The 20,809-nt window shown below is 40.9% G+C and overlaps 1 protein-coding gene and 1 long non-coding RNA gene across 2 annotated transcripts in view; one reads left to right on the top strand and one right to left on the bottom strand.

The window, feature by feature from the left end:
• The window catches only part of ORC3 (origin recognition complex subunit 3), a 165,165-nt gene extending 152,661 nt beyond the window's left edge, over positions 1 to 12,504 (top strand). Inside the window, exon 20 of the transcript XR_007470604.1 lies at positions 9,699 to 12,504. The gene's annotated coding sequence lies outside the window, so the exon portion shown is untranslated. The remainder of the gene's footprint in view (positions 1 to 9,698) is intronic.
• Positions 1,830 to 20,809, bottom strand: part of LOC125960686 (uncharacterized) — a 31,689-nt gene continuing 12,709 nt past the window's right edge. Inside the window, exon 2 of the long non-coding RNA XR_007470613.1 lies at positions 1,830 to 2,545. This is a non-coding gene — a long non-coding RNA (uncharacterized LOC125960686). The remainder of the gene's footprint in view (positions 2,546 to 20,809) is intronic.

The following is a 20,809-nucleotide window of genomic DNA, read 5'->3' as shown; positions in this document are numbered from 1 at the left end:
ACTTCAAAGACTGATAGAATTTTCAAGCAAGAAACTTTGTTTTCTAGAAAACCCTGGCCCAGTTTGGTCTGTTTGTATATTATCTGTAATAATTTCAAGGTAGAATATCCTCTGAAAAAAACTGGTCTTACAGTCATTTAAAAACTGGTCTTACATTCCCTTCCAGAGAACAGTTAAGATTTCAGAGTGACTTTTTTCTGCATGTATCTCCCTGCCTCTTTTTTTTCCTCTCCATTATCTTTTGTCTGTTGCTGGTTCTTGTTAAGCCACACCTGCTAATTCATGCTGGTTCTCTTTGGACAATTTTTAAAACCTTACTGTGGCTAAGTTGCTCCATTTGAAAATGTATGGGGATTGGTAATACTGACTTCTCTATCTGGGTGTGGGTTCAGATTAATTATACAGAGCTTGTATCATACTTTGAAGTTGCTAAGCTTTCATGTCTGTTCAGACTTAAGTATTTTTATACAGCATGCACATTTAAATTTAAGGAAGATTTTCTATTTTTCTAATGGCTTCTCCAAAATACCTTAGCACCACTGTGTAATACTGAAAAGTGGGATCTTCCAGACTAATCCCTGCTCTAATTTCCCTTTCCCACGATCCTAAGATGTGGAGTGTTTGTAATGATCTTTGCTGAGTCAGTCTCCTTGGGGGACAGATCAGTTTCATCATTTCAAAACATCCTAGCAAAACACCAGCCCTTTCACATGTGGTAGCTTGCAGAATAGGGTCGTTCCCAGGCAGCTGGGAGGGTAACACAGGCTTGGGCAGGAGGAGAAGCGTTAGGGCATTGGGAAATGCTAACTGGAGGATGCCAGAGATAGAAAAGGTGGGGAAACCTCACAGCAATTCACACACCTTGAGCAAATCCAGCAGGCACAAAGGGAAGAATAAAAAGGGAGGAGAGATGTAAGATGGATGAAAGATGGATAGAAACAAGTCAGTGAAGATTGGTTTTTAAAGATTGGTGCTCCTGCCTGGATTCTTGTTTTCCTGTATACCACTTTGTTCAATAAAGTACCTCAATAGCAGAGCCAGGCCACCAGAATCACTCGGGGAGTGAATCAATGGGAGGGGAAGTGGAGGCAGGAGAAGTCACACCTCACTACTGAGTTTGATGGGCTACCTGCGGGCTTGTTTAACAAGCCTCTGATTAGTGGAGAGATGTTCAGTGGGGAGCAATGAGTCACTCCTGGGAGCTGTGGTGAAGGTCATCTCTGTGGCGGTGGGGAAGCCAGGAAATGCAGTATCAGATCCTCTACTGAATGACAGCAAGTATTGCATTCCCCACCCCCAAACCTTTGTTTTTCTGTGCATTTCTTCATATTCCTGCTGAAGTTGCCCAAAGAAGACCTCGTCCTTTTGTTAACTTTTATCCTGAACTTCAAGGCTGCTTTGTGTTCTGCTGAAGTAAATGTTTGTCAAAAGCCTAGAGGCAAGACACAGAATTCCTCCAGACGTCCCCAATACCCTGTAGCTTTTCTGAAATATTGAAGTGTGCTGGTGTGGTCACACTCACAGCCACTCTCTACCTCCCCTCCTACGCCCAGCACTTTAACCTTCTGGGTCAGAACTTAGCTTTGTTTTCACAAAGTAATAGCATTTAATTTGTTATGGTAATTTACATGGTAATTTGTTCCAGCTTTGGGGCCATCTGCTAATGTGGTGGGAGACCTCAAATTCAGGGGACTCATGTTAAGTGACTGTCGAATAGGAACTAATCTGTCATTATTATATTATTTATTCTTTCTTCCTTAAAAGGGACATCAATTTGTCACGGAGAGGGCATCTTCTCTTTAATGAGAAAAGGAAATAGATGGGCAGAATTTTTACCTTCTTAATAAACCAGGGGACCTTGGGTTTTTATATTCTTTCCTTCTCCTTCTTCTAAATTTTTATCATCAAAACTTGCCCAAACTAAATTGGAATGAGTTGCCTTTCAAAATTATTTCTTATCTTTAGAATTTGAGAAGGAATGAAAAAATTAAAAAGAGAACAAACTGATATGGCTCAAATAAAAACGAGGGGGAGCCGGAGGCAGTGGGGTTAGCAGAGCTGTTGGGTTGACTTCTCCAGGCAAGTATTGTCAACAGAAATATAATGCGAGCTACATATATCATTTAAAATTACCTAGCAGCCACATTAAAAAAAAATTTAAAAAACCAAGAGCAATTGGCTTGAATACTATATTTTATTTAACTCAATATATCCAAAATATAACATTTCAAAATGTAATCAACATAAAAACTATTCATGAGATTTTCTTTTGCCTTGTTTTTGTCCTAAGTCTTTGAAATTTGATGTGTATCTTCCATATACAACATAATGTCATCTCAGACTGGCCACATCTCAAGTCTCAACATCCATAAGTTGCTAGTGACTAGCATATTGGGATACCCTGTCTCGAGGCTGTTATCAATTTCTCTCCATGGTGATGTCTCACTGGCTTTGCTTTAAAACTAAGCCCGGATCTTCCCATGTTGGTTTCCTTTATAGCTTTAATCTTCATTTTCTCTTGACTCAGCCCCCTTGGAATAACATCCTAAAGATTAATACAGGGTGAGAGAGGTTAAAGGAAACTGGATTGCGTCAGGGAAATGATCAAAGCCAGACTCCCTAAGTGGATGGCTCTCTGTTTAGACCTGATGCTTCTTTCTCATGGGGAAGGTCCTCCAGCTGGTCGACTGTAGGGAAAAAAAATGTTTATAGTGTAACAAAGTCTATACTTTAATTCCTAGTCTGAACACAGGAATTCACATCAGATAGTTAATAAGTAATACATCCTTTCACACTTTATTTTTCAAAAGCAGTGTTCTTTTCCCACATGGAGAAGCACTTCACTGCCAGTGACCACAATGTAAAAAGCAGGCTCATTCCCGTGAGAGTTTATGGAGTAGCCAACAGCACCCCATATGGGAGACTTAGCCCATATTGGGGGACTTAGCCCATATGGATGGGGGAGTTAGTCCACAGGGTCCTCACAGCACACAACAACTGTCCAGGGTTCAAGAAAGTTAGGAATCCTTGACTCCGGCTCCATTCTCTTTTCTTTTTCATTTTTAATTAATTTACTTTTGTTGCTGCACGCAGGCTTTCTCTAGCTGGGGAGAGTGGGAGCTACTCTTCATTGTGGTGTGAGAGCTTCTCATTGTGGTGGCTTCTCTTGTTGCGGAGCACGGGCTCTAGGCACGCGGGCTCAGTAGTTGTGGTGCACGGGCTTAGTTGCTCTGTGGCATGTGGGATCTTCCTGGACCAGAGCTCGAACCCGGGTCCCCTGCGTTGGGAGGCAGATTCTTAACCACTGTGCCTCCAGGGAAGTCCTCCATTCCCTTTTCTTAACTTTAAGTTCTAGGCAGGGAGCTCAAAGTCTTTCTTCTTTCACCTGCCCTCTCATCAGGTGCAGGATCCTTGTCCCAAATCCTTAGCCACACTCTTGAGCACATCTTGCGGGTCACGTAGGGTATAACTATATGGCAGGTAGCTGGCCGAGGGTGAATGAGCCCTTTACTTCAAGTCTGAAGACCTAGGTTCTGTCACTTCTTTGTTATAGGATTGTGCAAGTCCCTTGACCTCTCTAAGCTACTCTTTCTTCATTTGTAAAGCGGCAGTAATAACGTTTACCTCACAAAGCTGTTGGAAGGATTAAATGAGGTAATGCATGTGAAACCACTTTGGAATCTGTAGAACACTGAATGTACTTCAGTTGTTAAAAGTTATCTGGTCAGGTTCCAGGACATATTCCTGCTGAATTCCCTCACTGTTCCAACTCATTTTTTAAGTTCATGGGGCTCTTAACCTCACCCTCTCCTGAACCTCAGCTCTGCCAGACCTCTTTTCAGACTCTCTCGTCCCACAAATGTTGCTAAGTAGACAACTTGCCACATGGGCAAGTGCCTGGGCACACTGAGGGCTAGGAGCAGACACCTAACCCAAATTTCCTCTCTCTGGAATAGGGTATTGGGACCCAGGGAGTTTGTTAATTGCTTGAATTTGGATGGTTTAGATACCAGTTCTCCAAGCATGGTCCATGGATCTCTGTTAGGGCGTGGTCCCTGAGACCCTTTCATGGGGTCTACCAAGTCAAAACCATTTTCATAATGATGCTACGAGGTTATTTTTATTTTTTACTGTGCTTTTCTTTCTTTCTTTGCTGATAGTATAGAAGCAAAAAAGCTAGCATCTTAGCATGAACCAGGGCAGTGCAGTGGCACTCACCTGTAGTCACTGTATTTTTTACCATCATGCACTCACAGTAAAAGAAGAAGAAAAGAAAAGCAAAAGCCAGTTTCACTTAAGAGTGTTCTTGATGAAGCAGTAAAAATTATTAATTTCATTAACTCTTGACTCTGGAGTACACATCTTTTCAATATTCTGTGTGATGAAATGGGAAGTTTGCATATAGCACTTCTACCGCATGCCGAAGTAGGCAGCTGTCTAGAGGAAAACCACTTATGTGATTGTCTGAGCTGTGAACTAAACACATTAAAAAAAATTTTTTTTTAAGGAGCACTATTCTTACTTGAAAGAACAAACTGTGGTTTCTTAGCCTTGGGTATTTGGCAGACATTTTCTTGAAAAATAAATGAAGTTTTCCTGTCACTTCAAGGAAAACAACCAACAGCATTTTTTGCCAATGGTAAAATTTGAGCTTCCAAATGAAAACTAAAATAAAAAAAAAATTTTGTAACTGCCACACCATGAGCTTGACAGCTTTTCAATACTTAAAAGTATTCTGGTGGGATCTGTGGCGATATTACCAATTGTGATTTTTAAATATATTTTGTCATGAAATGTGTCAACATTTGGAAGATATGCAGACCTCAGTAAACCCATATTTTTCAAATAACAAAGACATGAGTAAGAGATTCATTCAAAGTGGATAGACGGATGGATTATAATTTAACAGTAAGAAAATTTCATTGATATAAATTCAGATCCCACACTGCATCTAAACTTTAAGAAACTACTACTTGTTGAGTTTTGGTATAGTTATCAAAGGTTATCCACAATCATTTGAAAAGTCCATTAAAATACTCCACTCTTTTTTAGCTACATGTCTCTGTGAGGCTGAATTTTCTTCATATACTTCAACCAAAACAACCTAACACAACAGATTGAACGCAGAAGTAGTAATTCAGCTATCTTCTATTAAGCAAACCATTAAAGGGATTTGCAAAATGTCAAACAATATTATTGTAGTCACTAAAATTGTCTGTTTGACAACAGCAACAAATCAGACTTGGGTAGCCATGTTTGGCCCATGTATGTGCAAGTGAATAGGGGAAGTTAGTATTTAGAGAACAAGAGAGGAGAGTTGGGATTGACATACACACACTACCGTCTATAAAATAGATAACCAACGAGGACCTACTGTATAGCACAGGGAACTCTACTCAATATTCTGTGATAACCTATATGAGAAAAGAATCTGAAAAAGACTGAATATATGTATATGTATAACTGAATCACTTTGCTGTACATCTGAAACTAACACAACATTGTAAATCAACTATAATCCAATAAAATTTTAAAAAAAGAGAGAGATAGAAGAGATGGAAGTACAGTGAAAGAGAGGTGGGGAGAGAGGGACACGGAGATGATGCTTTGGTGTCTGATGGCTTCTGGACCTGGTTTTAATCTCTTTTGAAGCCTGGCCCTGCCCAATTTAGAGTTCTAGATTTCCGTGTGTTCTTCCAGTAACCCCCCCTTTCTGTTTAAGCTGACTTGAGAAGGGTCTATTCCTTAGGTGGGGATCATAAATCTCGGCCCACAGACTCAGGTGTGCGAGAGACAGGACCTTTTAAAATTTTCTATAAATCGACTTAATTTTATCTTTGGGCCTACATCCTGCTGGGCTGGTGAGTGATTCCTGAGGTTTCCCTGCTCATTTCCAGGTGTGTCAAAGCATTAGGGAGCTCAGCTTTGGGAAAGCTGCTCCCTCGAAGCTTCTAAAGATAGAGCAGAAAGGCACTGGCGATCAGCCTGGAGTGGCTTCTCCCAGCCACGAGGAAGGGCAGGCTAGGGGCCACTTCTCAGTCTTGGCGAGGCGTGTCCTGATCATGCAGAGAAAACCTAAGGCGTATTCAGATGGAATCTTTCCATCTGGTTTTCTTGAGATATTCAGAGGGGAAGGGAATTTGGGGGATCCTGATCCCACTGTAGAGGAGGAGCGAGAGAGGGTAAAATTACCCAGGGAACATGTAAGGCATGTTCACCCTCTCTCCCTGCTCTCTGCACACCTTGCATTGGCAAAAACTAAAGTCTTTACAGGGCTCTCTTTTGCCTGTGAATACGTGATCCCTTCAGCGCCCCCTTCACCATGCCCCTGGCAGTGATGACGAAAGAATCCACAGGAGCTTTGATGGTCTGGGGAAGTGTCCTGGGGGCCACCACTCTTCTGGTCTACACACTTCCTCACAGCGGGATCAGTTCTTCCACAACCACCCCTTCCTTCCTTCGTATTCCCACCACTGCCACTACTGATGGCCCTCATCCTCGCATGCCTGGATTCTTTCCCTAACTTAGCGAGACATCCTGTACACAAATCCTCAGAGGTGCCATGTCACACCATTCATTTAGCACTTAGCACATTGAGCTCCTTTTTGCAGGTCGTTTCTTTATGTGAATGGCTTGTCTTCCCTTGAGAGTGGAGACTGTTTTCTCTTCTGTGTATCCTACAGGTCCAGCACAACATACAGTGTTTGCTGCCACTGCTGCTTTCATGGGAACATCAAAGGGGTCTTTGGAGGGTTATAAGTAAATCATTCAAAACCTTTTATTTAACACCTGCTGTTTGCCTTACTCTGCTGTGTCCAGGGGTCTCAGAGATGATTTGCTTGCATCTCTTTGTCCAGAGGTGAATTGGTTGTATCTCATGAGAAGGCAGCATGGTGCGTGCCAGAAGAGCTCAAGCATGGAGGGCCTGTCTCCTTTGTCCAGCTGTCCCCAACCTCCTCAGGCTGGTTTAGAACCCTTCCTCTCTGCTCCCCAGGTGCCCTCAGCCTTTATCCACCAGTGTACTTTGCATGTCATCTGTGTGTTAAAAAATCTAACACTTTACCATGAAAAATTTCAAACATACATACGAGTAGAGAGGAGTGTAACAACGATCCCTCCCTGCTTCAGCAGTTATCAACAGTTTCCATTTTGGTTTCATCTCTCCCCACAGTTATTTTTCCTGGCAGAGAAATTTAAGGCAGTCTTAGACTTTGTATCATTTCATTCACTAATACTTCAGGATCTATCTTTAAAAGATAAGGACTTCAGGAAAAAAGTCACTGCAAAACTATTATCATACCTAACAAAATTAACGATAATTCTCTAATGTCATCTAATAGCTGCTTCATGTTTATTTTTTCTCCAGTTATCTCAAAAATGTCTTTGGAAAGTTTTCATTTTTAAAGTTAGGTCTGTAGTTGCATTTCATTGATATGTTTCCTAAGTTTCTTTTAAGTTTCCATCACCATCCCCCATCCTGTGTATTTGTTGAAGAAATCAGCTCAATTGTTTTGTTTCCATAATCTAGTTTTGGCTAATTCCACCCTTGTAGTGTTTTACCATGTCCTTCTAAACCCTGCATTCCTGTCAACTGGCAGTTAGATCTGGAGACTTAATCACAGTTGGGTTCTATTTCTCGGACAATATTATGTCATCGTCGCAGATCTTCAATTATACCACATCGAGATGAACATAACGTCCTGTTATACTGTATTCCCATGGTCTATTTTCTTGTCTTCTCCTGCAGGACATGGGTCTTGAAGGATGAGCAGGCTTTGGCAGGTAGGTGATGGGGCAGACATCCCAAGGAGCAGGGCTGGGTGAGTTCAGGAGTCTGCTTAACCGTCATGGGCATGGTCATGCTTAAGGACAGAGCAGACACAAGTAAGGCAGTGCCATTCACCTTAGCCCTGTTAGTGATGCAGGCAGAGAGAGTAGCTCACGAAATAGTGTGAAGGCTACTTCTCTATTGTCTTTGGGTTAATTCCACTCCCAATAGGAACTGCCAACGGATTAAAAAAGCCCCCTGAACCTCAGGCGAGTATTGCTGGGAAGCGGCATTAGTAGCACTTGGGGGACTCAAGTGTCTTGTAGACATCAACCCCATTCGTTCACTCATTCATGGCGAGAGAAGAGCAGGGACCTGGCAGAACAACAGCTTTAGACTCATATCTAGCTCTGATTCTGGCTGGCTGAGGAACCTTGGGCAAGTCCTCTAACAGTTTTGAGCCTCAATCTGTAAACTGGTGATAATAACACTGACCTCAGAGACTGGTTGTGAGAAGCATACATTAAGCATCTCCTACAATAACTGGCATAGTTTCGAGATTAAGGTGTGCTGACCTTCTTTCTTCTATTCTGCAAACATTTAGAGGGACTAGTGACTACAGGGCACTGTGCCAGGCATGGGGGTGTGTCCTCTGGAGCCTGCAGCCCAGTAATGGAGTAGGTAAGGTAAGTGGTTAGTCCACAAATAATTACAACACGAGATAGAGGGGGAGGGGGTGAAGATGCCACGAGAGACGCAGAGCTAAAAGTACAATGGGATAGCTGTGCCTTTGCCACTTGTGTCTATGCGCAGACCCCTCTGGATCACAGCCTGTTCTGCTTCTCCTGTTACAACATGATCAGAGGCTCTAATCTGGATGAAAAAGAACAGAAAGGACTTTTTTGCTTCTCTGAGGACGGAGGTAGTCTACCCACACAACCTGACGACATCCCTGACCTAGTGGTGAGGACACACCTGACTCTTCCATCTTTGCCAGAAAGTCAAAGCTGCTTGGGGCCAGTCGGGTGCAGGGGCCGTAGAACCCAGCTCTTGGGATCAGCGCCCTTCATCTGATTCGTTTTTTTTTTTTTTAACATCTTTATTGAAGTATAATTGCTTTACAATGGTGTGTTAGTTTCTTCTTTGTAACAAAGTGAATCAGTTATACATATACATATATCCCCATATCTCTTCCCTCTTGCATCTCCCTCCCACCCTCCCTATCCCACCCCTCTAGCTGGTCACAAAGCACCGATCTGATCTCCCTGTGCTATGCAGCTGCTTCCCACTAGCTATCTATTTTACGTTTGGTAGTGTGTATATGTCCATGCCACTCTCTCACTTCGTCCCAGCTTCCCCTTCCCCATCCCCATGTACTCAAGTCCATTCTCTATATCTGCGTCTTTATTCCTGTCCTCCCCCTAGAATCTTCAGAACCATTTTTTTTTAGATTCCATATATATGTGTTAGCACACGGTATTTATTTTTCTCTTTCTGACTTACTTCACTCTGTATGACAGTCTCTAGGTCCATCCATCTCACTACAAATAACTCAATTTTGTTTCTTTTTATGGCTGAGTAATATTCCATTGTATATATGTGCCACATCTTCTTTATCTATTCATCTGTCGATGGACACTTAGGTTGCTTCCATGTCCTGGCTATTGTAAATAGAGCTGCAATGAACATTGTGGTACATGACTCTTTTTGAATTATGGTTTTCTCAGGGTATATGCCCAGTAGTGGGATTGCTGGGTTGTATGGTAGTTCTATTTGTAGTTTTTTAAGGAACCTCCATACTGTTCGCCATAGTGGCCGTATCAATTTACATTCCCACCAACAGTGCAAGAGGGTTCCCCTTTCTCCACACCCTCTCCAAGCATTTATTGTTTGTAGATTTTTTGATGATGGCCATTCTGACTGGTGTGAGGTAATACCTCATTGTAGTTTTGATTTGCATTTCTCTAATGATTAGTGATGTTGAGCATCCTTTCATGTGTGGGGACCTAATGAAACTTAAAAGCTTTTGCACAGCAAAGGAAACCATAAACAAGGCGAAAAGACAACCCTCAGAATGGGAGAAAATATTTGCAAACGAAGCAACTGACAAAGGATTAATCTCCAAAATACACAAGCAGCTCTTGCAGCTCAATATCAAAAAAACAAACAACCCAATCCAAAAACGGGCAGAAGACCGAAATAGACATTTCTCCAGAGAAGATATACAGATTGCCAGCAAACACATCTGATTCATTTTGTCTGTGATGCCTCAAAGCTCAGCTGGGTGATCCCATCCGATGGAAAGTATACGCCGTAGCTGGAGCCTGAGGATAATTGGGAAGAACCCCCCGCTGTCACACGCTGGGAACCCTCCGCTGTCACACGCTTGGCATGGGGCAGAAGAGGGGCACGTTCTGCCCTGCAGGGCCCGGAGGCTCTGAAAGCAACACTTTCCCTATGAGAAGCACAGACTCTGAAGGGATTTATCTCCAGGCAGTGCTACAGCCTCCTCTTCGGGCACCAAGGAGACTTGTTCCGTCAGGATTTCTGGCATCAGCAGAGGTGAAAGGGCGCAGGGCCAGGCAGCTTCCCTGTGAAAGGTGGACCTCTCCCAGCCCCTCTGAGCCACTGAGCACCCGGGGCTGGTGCTGCACCGGTGAAGGGTGGGCGGCCAAGGACAGATTTCTTTTCTGTGAAACTTTCACCCAAGGATCCATCTCCACCGCCTGCATTGTGCTCACACTTCGTGCATCTGACAGCCTGCGGGTTTGGGCTAGATTTGCAGCTTTATTAGGCATCGCAGAAGCTGAGCAGAATTTCTTTTCTTTTTTTTGAAACTCCAGTTCCTGTAGCTAGTCTTACATTTCTCAAGCTTTGCTTTTCTATATGAAACCCTTTTGTTAAAACTGTGTGATATAGTTACTGAAAAGATTAGAGAGAGAAAAAAAAAGTACAACATAAAGAAGGGAACGCCTAGGTAACCATCACTTGAATCAAGAAGTAGACCATTCCCAGCTCCCAGAAACACAGCCCCCCTGCTCAGCCACACTCCTCCCTCTTCCCTGTTTTCTCTTTTTTAACAGCCAGCAGGAGCTGGGATTTTTTTTTTTTTCCCACATGGCTTGTGGGATCTTAGTTTCCCGACCAGAGATGGAACTTGGGCCCTCGGCAGTGAAGGTTCAGAGTCCTAACCACTGGACCACCAGGGAATCCCCATTCCTCCCTGGTTTTAATGCCAATTGTTTCCTTGCTTCTCTTTATGCTTTTGCCACCTAACTATTCATCTAGAAACACTATAATCGAGTCTTGCATGCTTTACAATTTATATAAATGGGATTATACAGCATTATTATTTTCCTGCTGGTTTCTTTCACCATGTGAGAGGTGTCCATGTGATTCCCTGGAGCTGTGGTTTGGCCGTTTTCCTGGCTGTATAGTATTCCGTTGTTAGGATGCAAAACAATGTAATCATTCTGTTGTTGCTGGCTGTTTGAGCTCTTTCTAGTTTAGGCTCGTATCAGCAATGCTGCTGAGAGCAATCCTGTACAGGTCTCCTGGTTCATGAGCTGCTCTTAAAAGGAAAGCTGTGCTCTTATTTCGTGTGGCTGGGGACTGGAGGCTTTGGCCATGCTGCCATGCAGGGAGCTGGCTGTGCATTCAGGCTGGTGTTCCAACCCCCCATGTGCTCAGCACTGTGTGGGTACATGGGGCTGGAGGTCACTCGTATTAGAATTCTCCCCAGAAACCAAGGGGAAAAAAAGTAAGAACTTTCTGGGCAGGAGAAAGGGAACAACTTGAAAGGGTACTGAACTAGAGATCAAAGACCCCTTCGTGCTGTTGGCTTTTTTTTTTTTTAACATCTTTATTGGAGTATAATTGCTTTACACTTTTGTGTTAGTTTGTGCTGTATAACAAAGTGCATCAGCTGTATGTATACATATATCCCATATCCCCTCCCTCTTGCGTCTCCCTCCAACCCTCCCTATCCCACCCCTCTAGGTGGTCACAAAGCACCGAGATGATCTCCCTGTGCTACCAAACGTGATGCTGGCTTTTGATGTGAGCGTCACCGCACACCCTGCGGTAATGAATTCACTTATCTTCAGAGCTCGCTGCATTCCCTACCTACCGCCTCCTAATCAGCAAGCCTGCACTCAAGGCCAACAGCATCATCATTAACAAGTTTTGGGACTTGGAGCCAGGGTGCCCTTGGCTGCCTTGGGCACTCAGCCCGGCTGGAACTGCTCTGGGGAAGAACTCTGAAGCCCACTTGCAGAGGCTGTAAAATCAGAGAAAATTGGAACGGGAAGTCCTTCGAGATCATCCTAGGCGGTCTCTGCGGCTGTTTACAGGCTTGTGAGGGAAAGTGGAGTTTTCATGGAAAAGAAGTCATGTTTGTTTTCATTCCATGGAGTTGCTAGGTCGGCATGTTCAAGAAAATATCCTCCTTCCTCTCCTCTTTCCACGCCCTTTTGTCTTTTTCAGCCTCATGCCTCCTGTTTCAGAAATTAATTTGTCTATTCTTCTAGCGTTGAGGAATAGATACACATCTCCCTCGAATGAGCCTTTGACAGGGGTGCTAATCAATACAGCCTTAAAGATCACAAGTGGAGGATAGAGGACTAAGAGGTAGGAAAAGCAAACATGGGGGGAAATAGTTGTCAGGACAGGTTCGGCTATTCTGGGATGATAGAGGCGAGAAGAGTGACATCATATGGGAGGGGCCGTGAGGGAAACTTCTGGGGGAGCCGGAATGTTTTCAATCTTGATCTTGGTGGTGGTTACCTGGGTGAATGCTTATGTAAAAATTCATCCATCTGCTACAGTAGAAATGAACACAACATTGTAAATCAACTATACTTCAATAAAATAAAATAAAAAAATCATCCAACTCTACACTTATATTTGTGCACTTTACTGAATGTAAGTTGTACATTGAAAAAAAGAAAAGGCTGTCAGGAAATTTCCACTTGGCCTGATTATCTGCACTTACTTCCTTTATGCTTCCAGGTGTCATACATATCACATAATCATGTGAAATAAACCCCACAATACAACGCTATAATTTTTACCTTAAACAGTAAGATGTATTTTAAGGAAAAGAGCAGAAAGATTGTTTTTTATATTTACCCACATATTTATCTTTTTTTTCTTTTTTTCTTTTTTTTTCGGTACGCGGGCCTCTCACTGTTGTGGCCTCGCCTGTTGCGGAGCACAGGCTCCGGACGCGCAGGCTCAGCAGCCATAGCTCACGGGCCCAGCCGCTTCGCGGCATGGGGGATCTTCCCGGACCGGGGCAGGAACCCGTGTCCCCTGCATTGGACGGCGGACTCTCAACCACTGCGCCACCAGGGAAGCCCTTAAGTATTTCTTGTAAGTGCTGACAACAAACATTCTTAGTTTTCATTTATATAAAAATACCTTTACTTTTCCTTCAGTTTGAAACGGGATTTTCACTCGATAAAGAATCCTAGTCCTACTTTCCTCCCTCCCACCCTCCCTTCCTTCCTTCCTGCCTTCCCTCCTTCCTTCCCTCCCCCCTCCCTCTCCCTCCTTCCTTTCTTTCCTTGTCTCTCTCCCTCCCTCCCTCCCCTCTTTCCTTCTTTCCCTCTTCAGTTTAAAGATATTGTTCCATTTTTTTTCTTTTTCCCCCAATGAGAAATCAGCTATGGTCTGTATCATTATTTCCCTATATATAATTTTGTGTTGTTTTTCTCTGATACTTTCAAGATTTTCTTTTTATCTTTGGGTTCCAGCATTTTGACTAAGATGTACATAGGTATAGTTTTTATTTATTCTGCTTGGGGTTCACTGAGATTCTTGAATCTGTAAATGTATATTCTTTATCAAATTTGGAAATTTTTTGCATCATTTTTTTCAAAAGTTTTTTTTGGTCCCCTTCTCTGTATTTTCTCTCATCTGTGACTATAATTACATGTTATATTATTATGTACTATTATTTCCTATTTTCTCACAAGTCTCTGAAGCTTTCTTTATGTGTTTCAAATTTTTTCTCTCTGTTCTTCAATCGGATAATTCTCTTGATCTAACTTCACATTGACTGACTCTTTTGTTATTTCCAATCCACTGTTATGCCCATCCAATGAATTTTTTATTTCAGGTATTATATATTTTTCATTCCCGTATTTCCATTTGATTCTTTTATAATTTCCGTTTCTCTCTGGTGATTTTCGGTGTGTTCATTCATTATGAGTATATTTCCTTCATATATTTGAGCATAATTGTAATGGCTCTTTTAAAACCCTATTTGTTATTTCTAAATTTAAATCATCTTAGAGTTGGTCTCCCTTGACTGTCATTTCTCTTGTATATGAGTCATATTTTCTTGTCTCTCCTTATGTCTAGTAATTTTAGATTATATCATGCATATTGTGAATAGTATATTGTAGAGACCCTGGATTCTCTTATGTTACTCTGAAGAGTATTGCTTTGTTTTAGCAGGCAATTAACCTGGCCTATCTCAAATTCTAAATTCCCCTGTGTTATGTAGCAATTGAAATTTCTGTTTAGTTCTTTTAGCCTTAGCTGGGCTTCTTGGTATTGGCACAACATATGCTTAGTTTAGGGTTGGCCAAAGATTTGGCCAGAGTTTATATGTAGAATTTGGGGCTTCCCGTCTGTAGCTCTCTTCTTTCCAGTATTTTCCCCTCCACTTTCCAGCTGCTATTGCCCTGAATGTTGTCTTCTGATTACTGAGCCAGTGAGGTTTCTACTCAAGTTTTAGTCACTTTCTAGTGGCATGAATTGTGGACTGCCCTCAGGCAAAAGGACATAAAAAATGGGCAATTATCCAAGTGCCAAGCGTTCCCTCTAAATGTTGGCCACCAGTTTTTTGCTTGCTTTTGGCTGCTCTCAAATGGCTTCAGAGATTGTTTTTTGTGTTTTGTCCAGAGTTTATAATTGTCACTTTGAGAGGATTGGTCTAATATGAGCTACTCAGCCATTACAAGAAATGGAATCTTGTTGTCTGTTCTTGCCTAATGATCTTATGGCTTGATTTCTTATTTGTTTTATTAAATTAATATGGTAAACCTGCTGATAAAAAATATCTTCTTTGGCATCAGAAATGATTCCAGTGTTAAAAAAGATAGTTAATAGTAATAATAAAAGTACAGTAACTTTTAAATCATAACAATAAATATGCTCTAGTACAAAGATCTAAGGATAATGTTTTCTTTGGAAAATTGGATAGTTTCCACAAACAAGGAGCTTTAGAATAATGGAAAAATTTCAAGAATCTTTTTCGAGTGATTTTTTTCTCTTTCCATGGAAAAATGAAAAACTTTATTTTGCTCACTTCTAAACTTCATCCTTCAGAATTCTCCTTATATTAATTTATACAAAATATGGGTGCTGAAATAAATTTTAATTTTTGTGGAAAATAATGGTAAACGAGTAGAGTTGGGTCTAAAAAAGTAGAGAAATTTCATTACTTTAGATTACTTTAGGGCATGATCTTGGAAAGATTCTCCTTGTCTTTATTTTTGGGGCAAAAATAAATGTGCATTAAAAAAAATCTCATTCTAGTTTTCTGCATACTATTTAACATCATTCTGCAAAAATTCTAATGCTTTGATCTATAATTTCATTTGACTGGTGAGTACTCAGGTCCACATGGAACATTAGAGTTAATACTATTTCTGTGACACAGATAAAGAAAATGCTGAAATCCTTAATGGCTCTGCTCAGCAATGAATCCTGAAGTGCTAAGGCTCCCAGTCTTCTCCTGTATTTTATGAGATATGAAATGAGCAGAGCCCTGGTATTTTCCATGGTTAAACTTGCCCAGGAGACAAGGATTTGTGGGCAATTGTACCCCTTGCTTTTAGTTCCTGATTAGCCTCTCCTCCAACACATTCTCTATTAATATGAGACATTTATTGTATTGTATACAAGCTTGAATATTAACTCCCCCCAATTTTTGGAAAGATTACCATTTTAAAAAATAAAATAACATATTACTATATATGATAAAGTTTATTAAGAAATAAAGTAGGGCTTCCCTGGTGGTGCAGTGGTTGAGAGTCCATCTGCCAATGCAAGGAACACGGGTTCGTGCCCCGGTCCGGGAAGATCCCACATGCCGCGGAGTGGCTGCGCCCGTGAGCCACGGCCGCTGAGCCTGCGCGTCCGGAGCCTGTGCTCCGCAACGGGAGAGGCCACAACAGTGAGAGGCCCGCGTACCGCAAAAAAAAAAAAAAAAAAAAAAGAAATAAAAATATATGTAAATAATATTTTTGAGAAATCAAATACATGTTATTTAATTTTCTTTTTTCTTTTTTTTTTGGCCATACCACGTGGCTTGTGGGATCTTAGTTCCCCGACCAGGGATTGAACCTGGGCCACAGCAGTGAAAATGCCAAGTCCTAACCACTGGACTGCAAGGGAACTCGCACCACTATTTTCTTATACAATGAAACAGCAAAGTATTGTCTTGAAGCATGTGCTAGGTGGCCTGAGATAACAAATATCTTTTACAAGAGGCAATACATTTACATAAGTAAGGAAGCAAGGGGATAGACATGGTATTATGTGACCACTAAAAAATTTTATACAGAGATATGGGAACATATGTATATGAATAGCTGATTCACTTTGTTATAAAGCAGAAACTAACACACCATTGTAAAGCAATTATACTCCAATAAAGATGTAAAAAAAAAAAATTTTATACAGGTGCTACTGTCACTATGTCCTGCCAAACCACCAACCCAGGAGAAACTGGAAGAAGTGTACTGTAAATTATGAAAAGCATCTAACAAAAACATGAGTCTTTTAGCTTTAGAAAAGCTAAAAAAATCATATAAATAAACATTTTGTTATTTGATCCAAACATGAAATCTTCATAACTTATCAGTGTGTGCTTTGTTATGCTGCTGATTGAAACTTTTATAAAAATGTTGTTCTGGTTTATGTCATCCTGGATTAATGTTTTGTTGCCTTCCCTCATTAAAATTAAACCGAAGGTGATGGATTTTAGTTGTTTGTTTTTGGCAATTTTAGAGTAAAGAGGAATCTAAAGGTTTCCTTATGAATCTCATGGGAAAGTGCTTTAGTGTAAAAGATAACTGGAGAAAAGGATATTCTCCGAATCAAGTAATTATACTTGCCAAGTAACTGAGTTATTTCCTGGCTCTATATTACGGCATATTGGGTCCCAGACTCTGGGTCAGTAGTTTGGCAGGAGAGTAGGAGTAAGACCTGGAGGAAACTTATTCATGGCTATGTAGGATGATGTCTTATTCTCTTCGTTTCTTTCCTGTGCAAATGTACTGTCTCATAAAAAACGTCTGTTGTCTTTGGCCACTCAGCAGGTGCTCCAAGGAAATATTTTCCTGTTTCATTTTATAAAAATATACTGGCATTGGGTAAAGAAAATTACTTAGGAAATTTGTGTCTTCAACAAAAGTTATTAAATGAGGTTGAAGAAAGCTTAGGGAAAGCCAGAGAGCAGTGATCTGGCTCCCATTTCCTTAACTACTTATTTTATATGGGTGGTGATGGCCCCATAAGCAAGTGGTTAACCCCCCACTTCCTCATTTTCTGTCGATTTGGAACAGATGAAGATGACTTTTACTGATTTATTTCTTAAAATTAATGTTTATTGGTGTATAGTTAGTTTACAATGTTGTGTTAGTTTCTGCTGTACAGCAAAGTGAATCAGTTATACATATACACGTATACACTCTTTTTTAGATTCTATTCCCATATAGGACATTACAGAGTATTGAGTAGCATTCCCTGTGCTGTACAGTAGGTCCTTATTAGCCATCTATTTCATATACCGTAGTGTGTACATGTCAATCCCAATCTCCCAATTTATCCCTCCCCCGCTTCCCCCTTGGTAACCATAAATTTGTTTTCTACATCTGTGACTCTATTTCTGTTTTGTAAATAGGTTCATTTGTAGAAGGTGAAGTTTAGATAGAATGGAATTGGATTTGCAAGTAACCAACCAGAAAGCACTAACCCGCACCTTTTTCTATTAACCAAAAGAGAAACTTTTGTAAGGCTCCAAGAGACAAATCACTTGAATCAAGGTATAAAATAAAGTTTGGGAGTAGAACCAGTAGTATGCTAACCAGATTCAAGTATATTTTAATTTTCCCAGCCCATGTGAAAGCATTTCCCAGAATATCTCAGTGAGACCCATCACTTTCTAAGCCAGCTGTGTGGATGGAAGGTAACCTCATTTCCTCCAGAATGACTGTGTGCCCAATAGCCATCTTCGTGATGTAGCTATTTGGCATTTTTTCCTGTGGTGTAGAGACATCTAGGAAACAAGATGTAAGTCCTCACTTTTAGGACTAATTCTCCAAGTATAAAGAAAGATTCATCTTTAATAGCTGTGGGCATAGATATGCCACATAACAAAAAGTAATAAAGAACAGCTAATATACTGAATACTCACAATTTGTTGTGTATTAGGTCAAGCACTTTACTATCTCATTCAGTCTCCATACCTCAAGAGTAACTGTCGTTATTATGCCTATTTAAAAATGGGGACACTGAGGTTTGAAGAATTTGCCTGATATCAGACAGCTAATATGTAGAGTACTCAGGTTTTAATTCTAGGGCTGCTCTTCTGCAAAGCTCTTTTCAGTAACTGTCATTTCCTACTATTTATTTATCAATGAAATTTATCAAATTCAATTGTCTTGTGGATTCATCAAATTAGTCAGGATAATATGATTCCTGTAGGGAGTCCTATTGGATGAGTCGGTTTATATGGAGATAGAAAAAAGTCACTCCTATGAGCCAAATCGCTTTGTTTAATTTAGATGTTCACTTACATGCAGATGGTAGGTAATCTGTAGTGCAGTAGTTCAAGGTATGGTCTGGAGACCCCTGGAGGTCCTTGAGACATTTTCAGGGGTATGTGTGATCAAACTTGTTTTTATAATAAGACTAAGACTTTATTTGTTTGTTTCTTTTGTTTTTTTTTCATTCTCTCAGGAGTGTACAGTGGATTTTTCCAGAGGGCATGTGATGTGTGATATCACAATAGATTGAAAGCAGGAGATGTGAGAATGTATTTGCAGTCCATAAAGCTAGACATTAAAGGAGATTTATAAAAAGATAAAAACAATGCCGCTCTTCTCACCGAAAAATTTTTTGTTTTGGAAAATGTAATTATCTTGCATATATATATATTTATGTTAACATTTAATGGGCTTATTTTTATTTTAAAATAAATATTTAAAAAATTTCCAGTTTTAATGTTTATATGGTAAATATCAATAGATATAACCCACATAAAGGAAAGCTTATTGGGGTCATCAATAACTTTTGAGATTGTAAAGGGGCCTTGAGATCACAAGGTTTGAGAACCACTGCTCTCATGTAATGTAAAATTTAAATGGAAAGGGATGTTGGATTTAACTGTTAAACATATTCTTCCTTTTCTTTCTATTCCTTTCTAGCACAGTAACTTGTAAGGTACTGAATCTTGAAAGAAATTTCTCAGTGCTAGGTGGCTGTGGAGTCGCATTTTCCTGGTACTGCAGATACCTTTCTGATGATCTCCCAGCTCACCATGCTTCTCCTAGTGACGGGACCCTGGCAGCCATATTTGTGTTATGGATACCAAGCCCTGTTGCAGTTGATTAGAACAAGGTAAACCTAAACTTAGCCAATTAGAGTCTCACTCCCAGAAATTTGGTGCTGGGATTCAGAGACAGCAGTAAATTTTTCTTTATGGCCTGAACTGAGTTGGTGAAAACTCAAGCAGAGGCAAATCACCCAGAGAAAGACCATCTGAAGAGAGAGAAGAGACAGGTGTACTAAGAGAAATAAGGAGAAGTGGAGAAGTCCCCAATGGCTTCCTGGGTCTTTGCTCTAGACCCTTCTGAAGCATGGCTGCCCACGTACCCCTGGGTTTTATGAACTACCCCTGTAAGGTTAGAATAAAATTTCCCTTTCAATTAAGCTAGCTCAAGTTGATTTCTGTCATTCTTAACCAAGCAGATCTTAGGCACTCAATTTCTGTAAAGCTGAAATTCTTGTGAAGGCATTACTCTTGTTTAAAGGTGCAATGGAAAACATCTCAGAAAAACATTGAAAATAATTTGTTGTAAGAGAAAGAATAGGAACATTAATTAGGAAAGATATCAAGTTGTCCCTATTTAAAACTTTAGCAATGTTTATCGGTGTCACCCTCTTCAGAAGGGCAAGTAAAATGTGGTGGACAGGTAATCTGCCAGTGAAATCAAGGAGCATCTGTCTTTTGCTGGCTAATCTAGTTACCTAGTCCCTGCTGTGCTGAATTGGAGTGTGGGTGTGTGAGTGCACATCAGATACATCTTCTGGCCTGTTACCGAGTCCTAGCCTGTACTGCTTGCTGCACGACAGGCCAATCAATCAAGAGATGAAGCGTTGGGGCAAGGAATAGCAACTTTATTCCAGAAGCCAGAAGACCGAGAAGATGATGGACTAATGTCCCGAAGAACCACCTTCCCCAAGTTAGAATTCAGGCTTCTTTTACACTAAAGGGGAGGGGGTAAAGTCCTGGTTCCAGCCAGACTCTGGAGGGGACGTGTTCATTTTTTCCTTCTTGCAGCCATTCACTAGTGGGTTCTGGTCAGGATGTTTCCTGTGAGCTGAACAAAGGTATTTTAGCTTAACGCTCATTACCTGGGAGGCAGGGTTCCCAGAGATGGGCCATTATGTATAATTTAAACATACAGGAAACATCCCTTTAGTGATTAACTTGTAATAGAATACAAAGGTTCTTCCTTATTACATATCACTTCATTAAAAAAAAACTTATTTATTTATTTTTGGCTGCGTTGGGTCTTCATTGCTGTGTGCACCACGGCTCGAACCCGTGTCCCCTGCATTGGCAGGTGGATTCTTAACCACTGCACCACCAGGGAAGTTCCCCACTTCATTTTAATATTACCGTTTTAGTTCTTACTAAACTCTGTAGGCCACTTCTGTCATGTTTACCAGTGTATCCCCACGGACTTGGAACAGTGCCTGGCACAGTGTGGGCACAGTTAATGTTTGTTGAGCAAATAA

This window comes from Orcinus orca, chromosome 12 (genome assembly GCF_937001465.1).
Source record: "Orcinus orca chromosome 12, mOrcOrc1.1, whole genome shotgun sequence".
In the NCBI taxonomy this organism is placed as follows: Eukaryota; Metazoa; Chordata; class Mammalia; order Artiodactyla; family Delphinidae; genus Orcinus; species Orcinus orca.
Note: the sequence above shows the minus strand (reverse complement) of the source record. Positions and strands in the feature narration are given on the sequence as shown.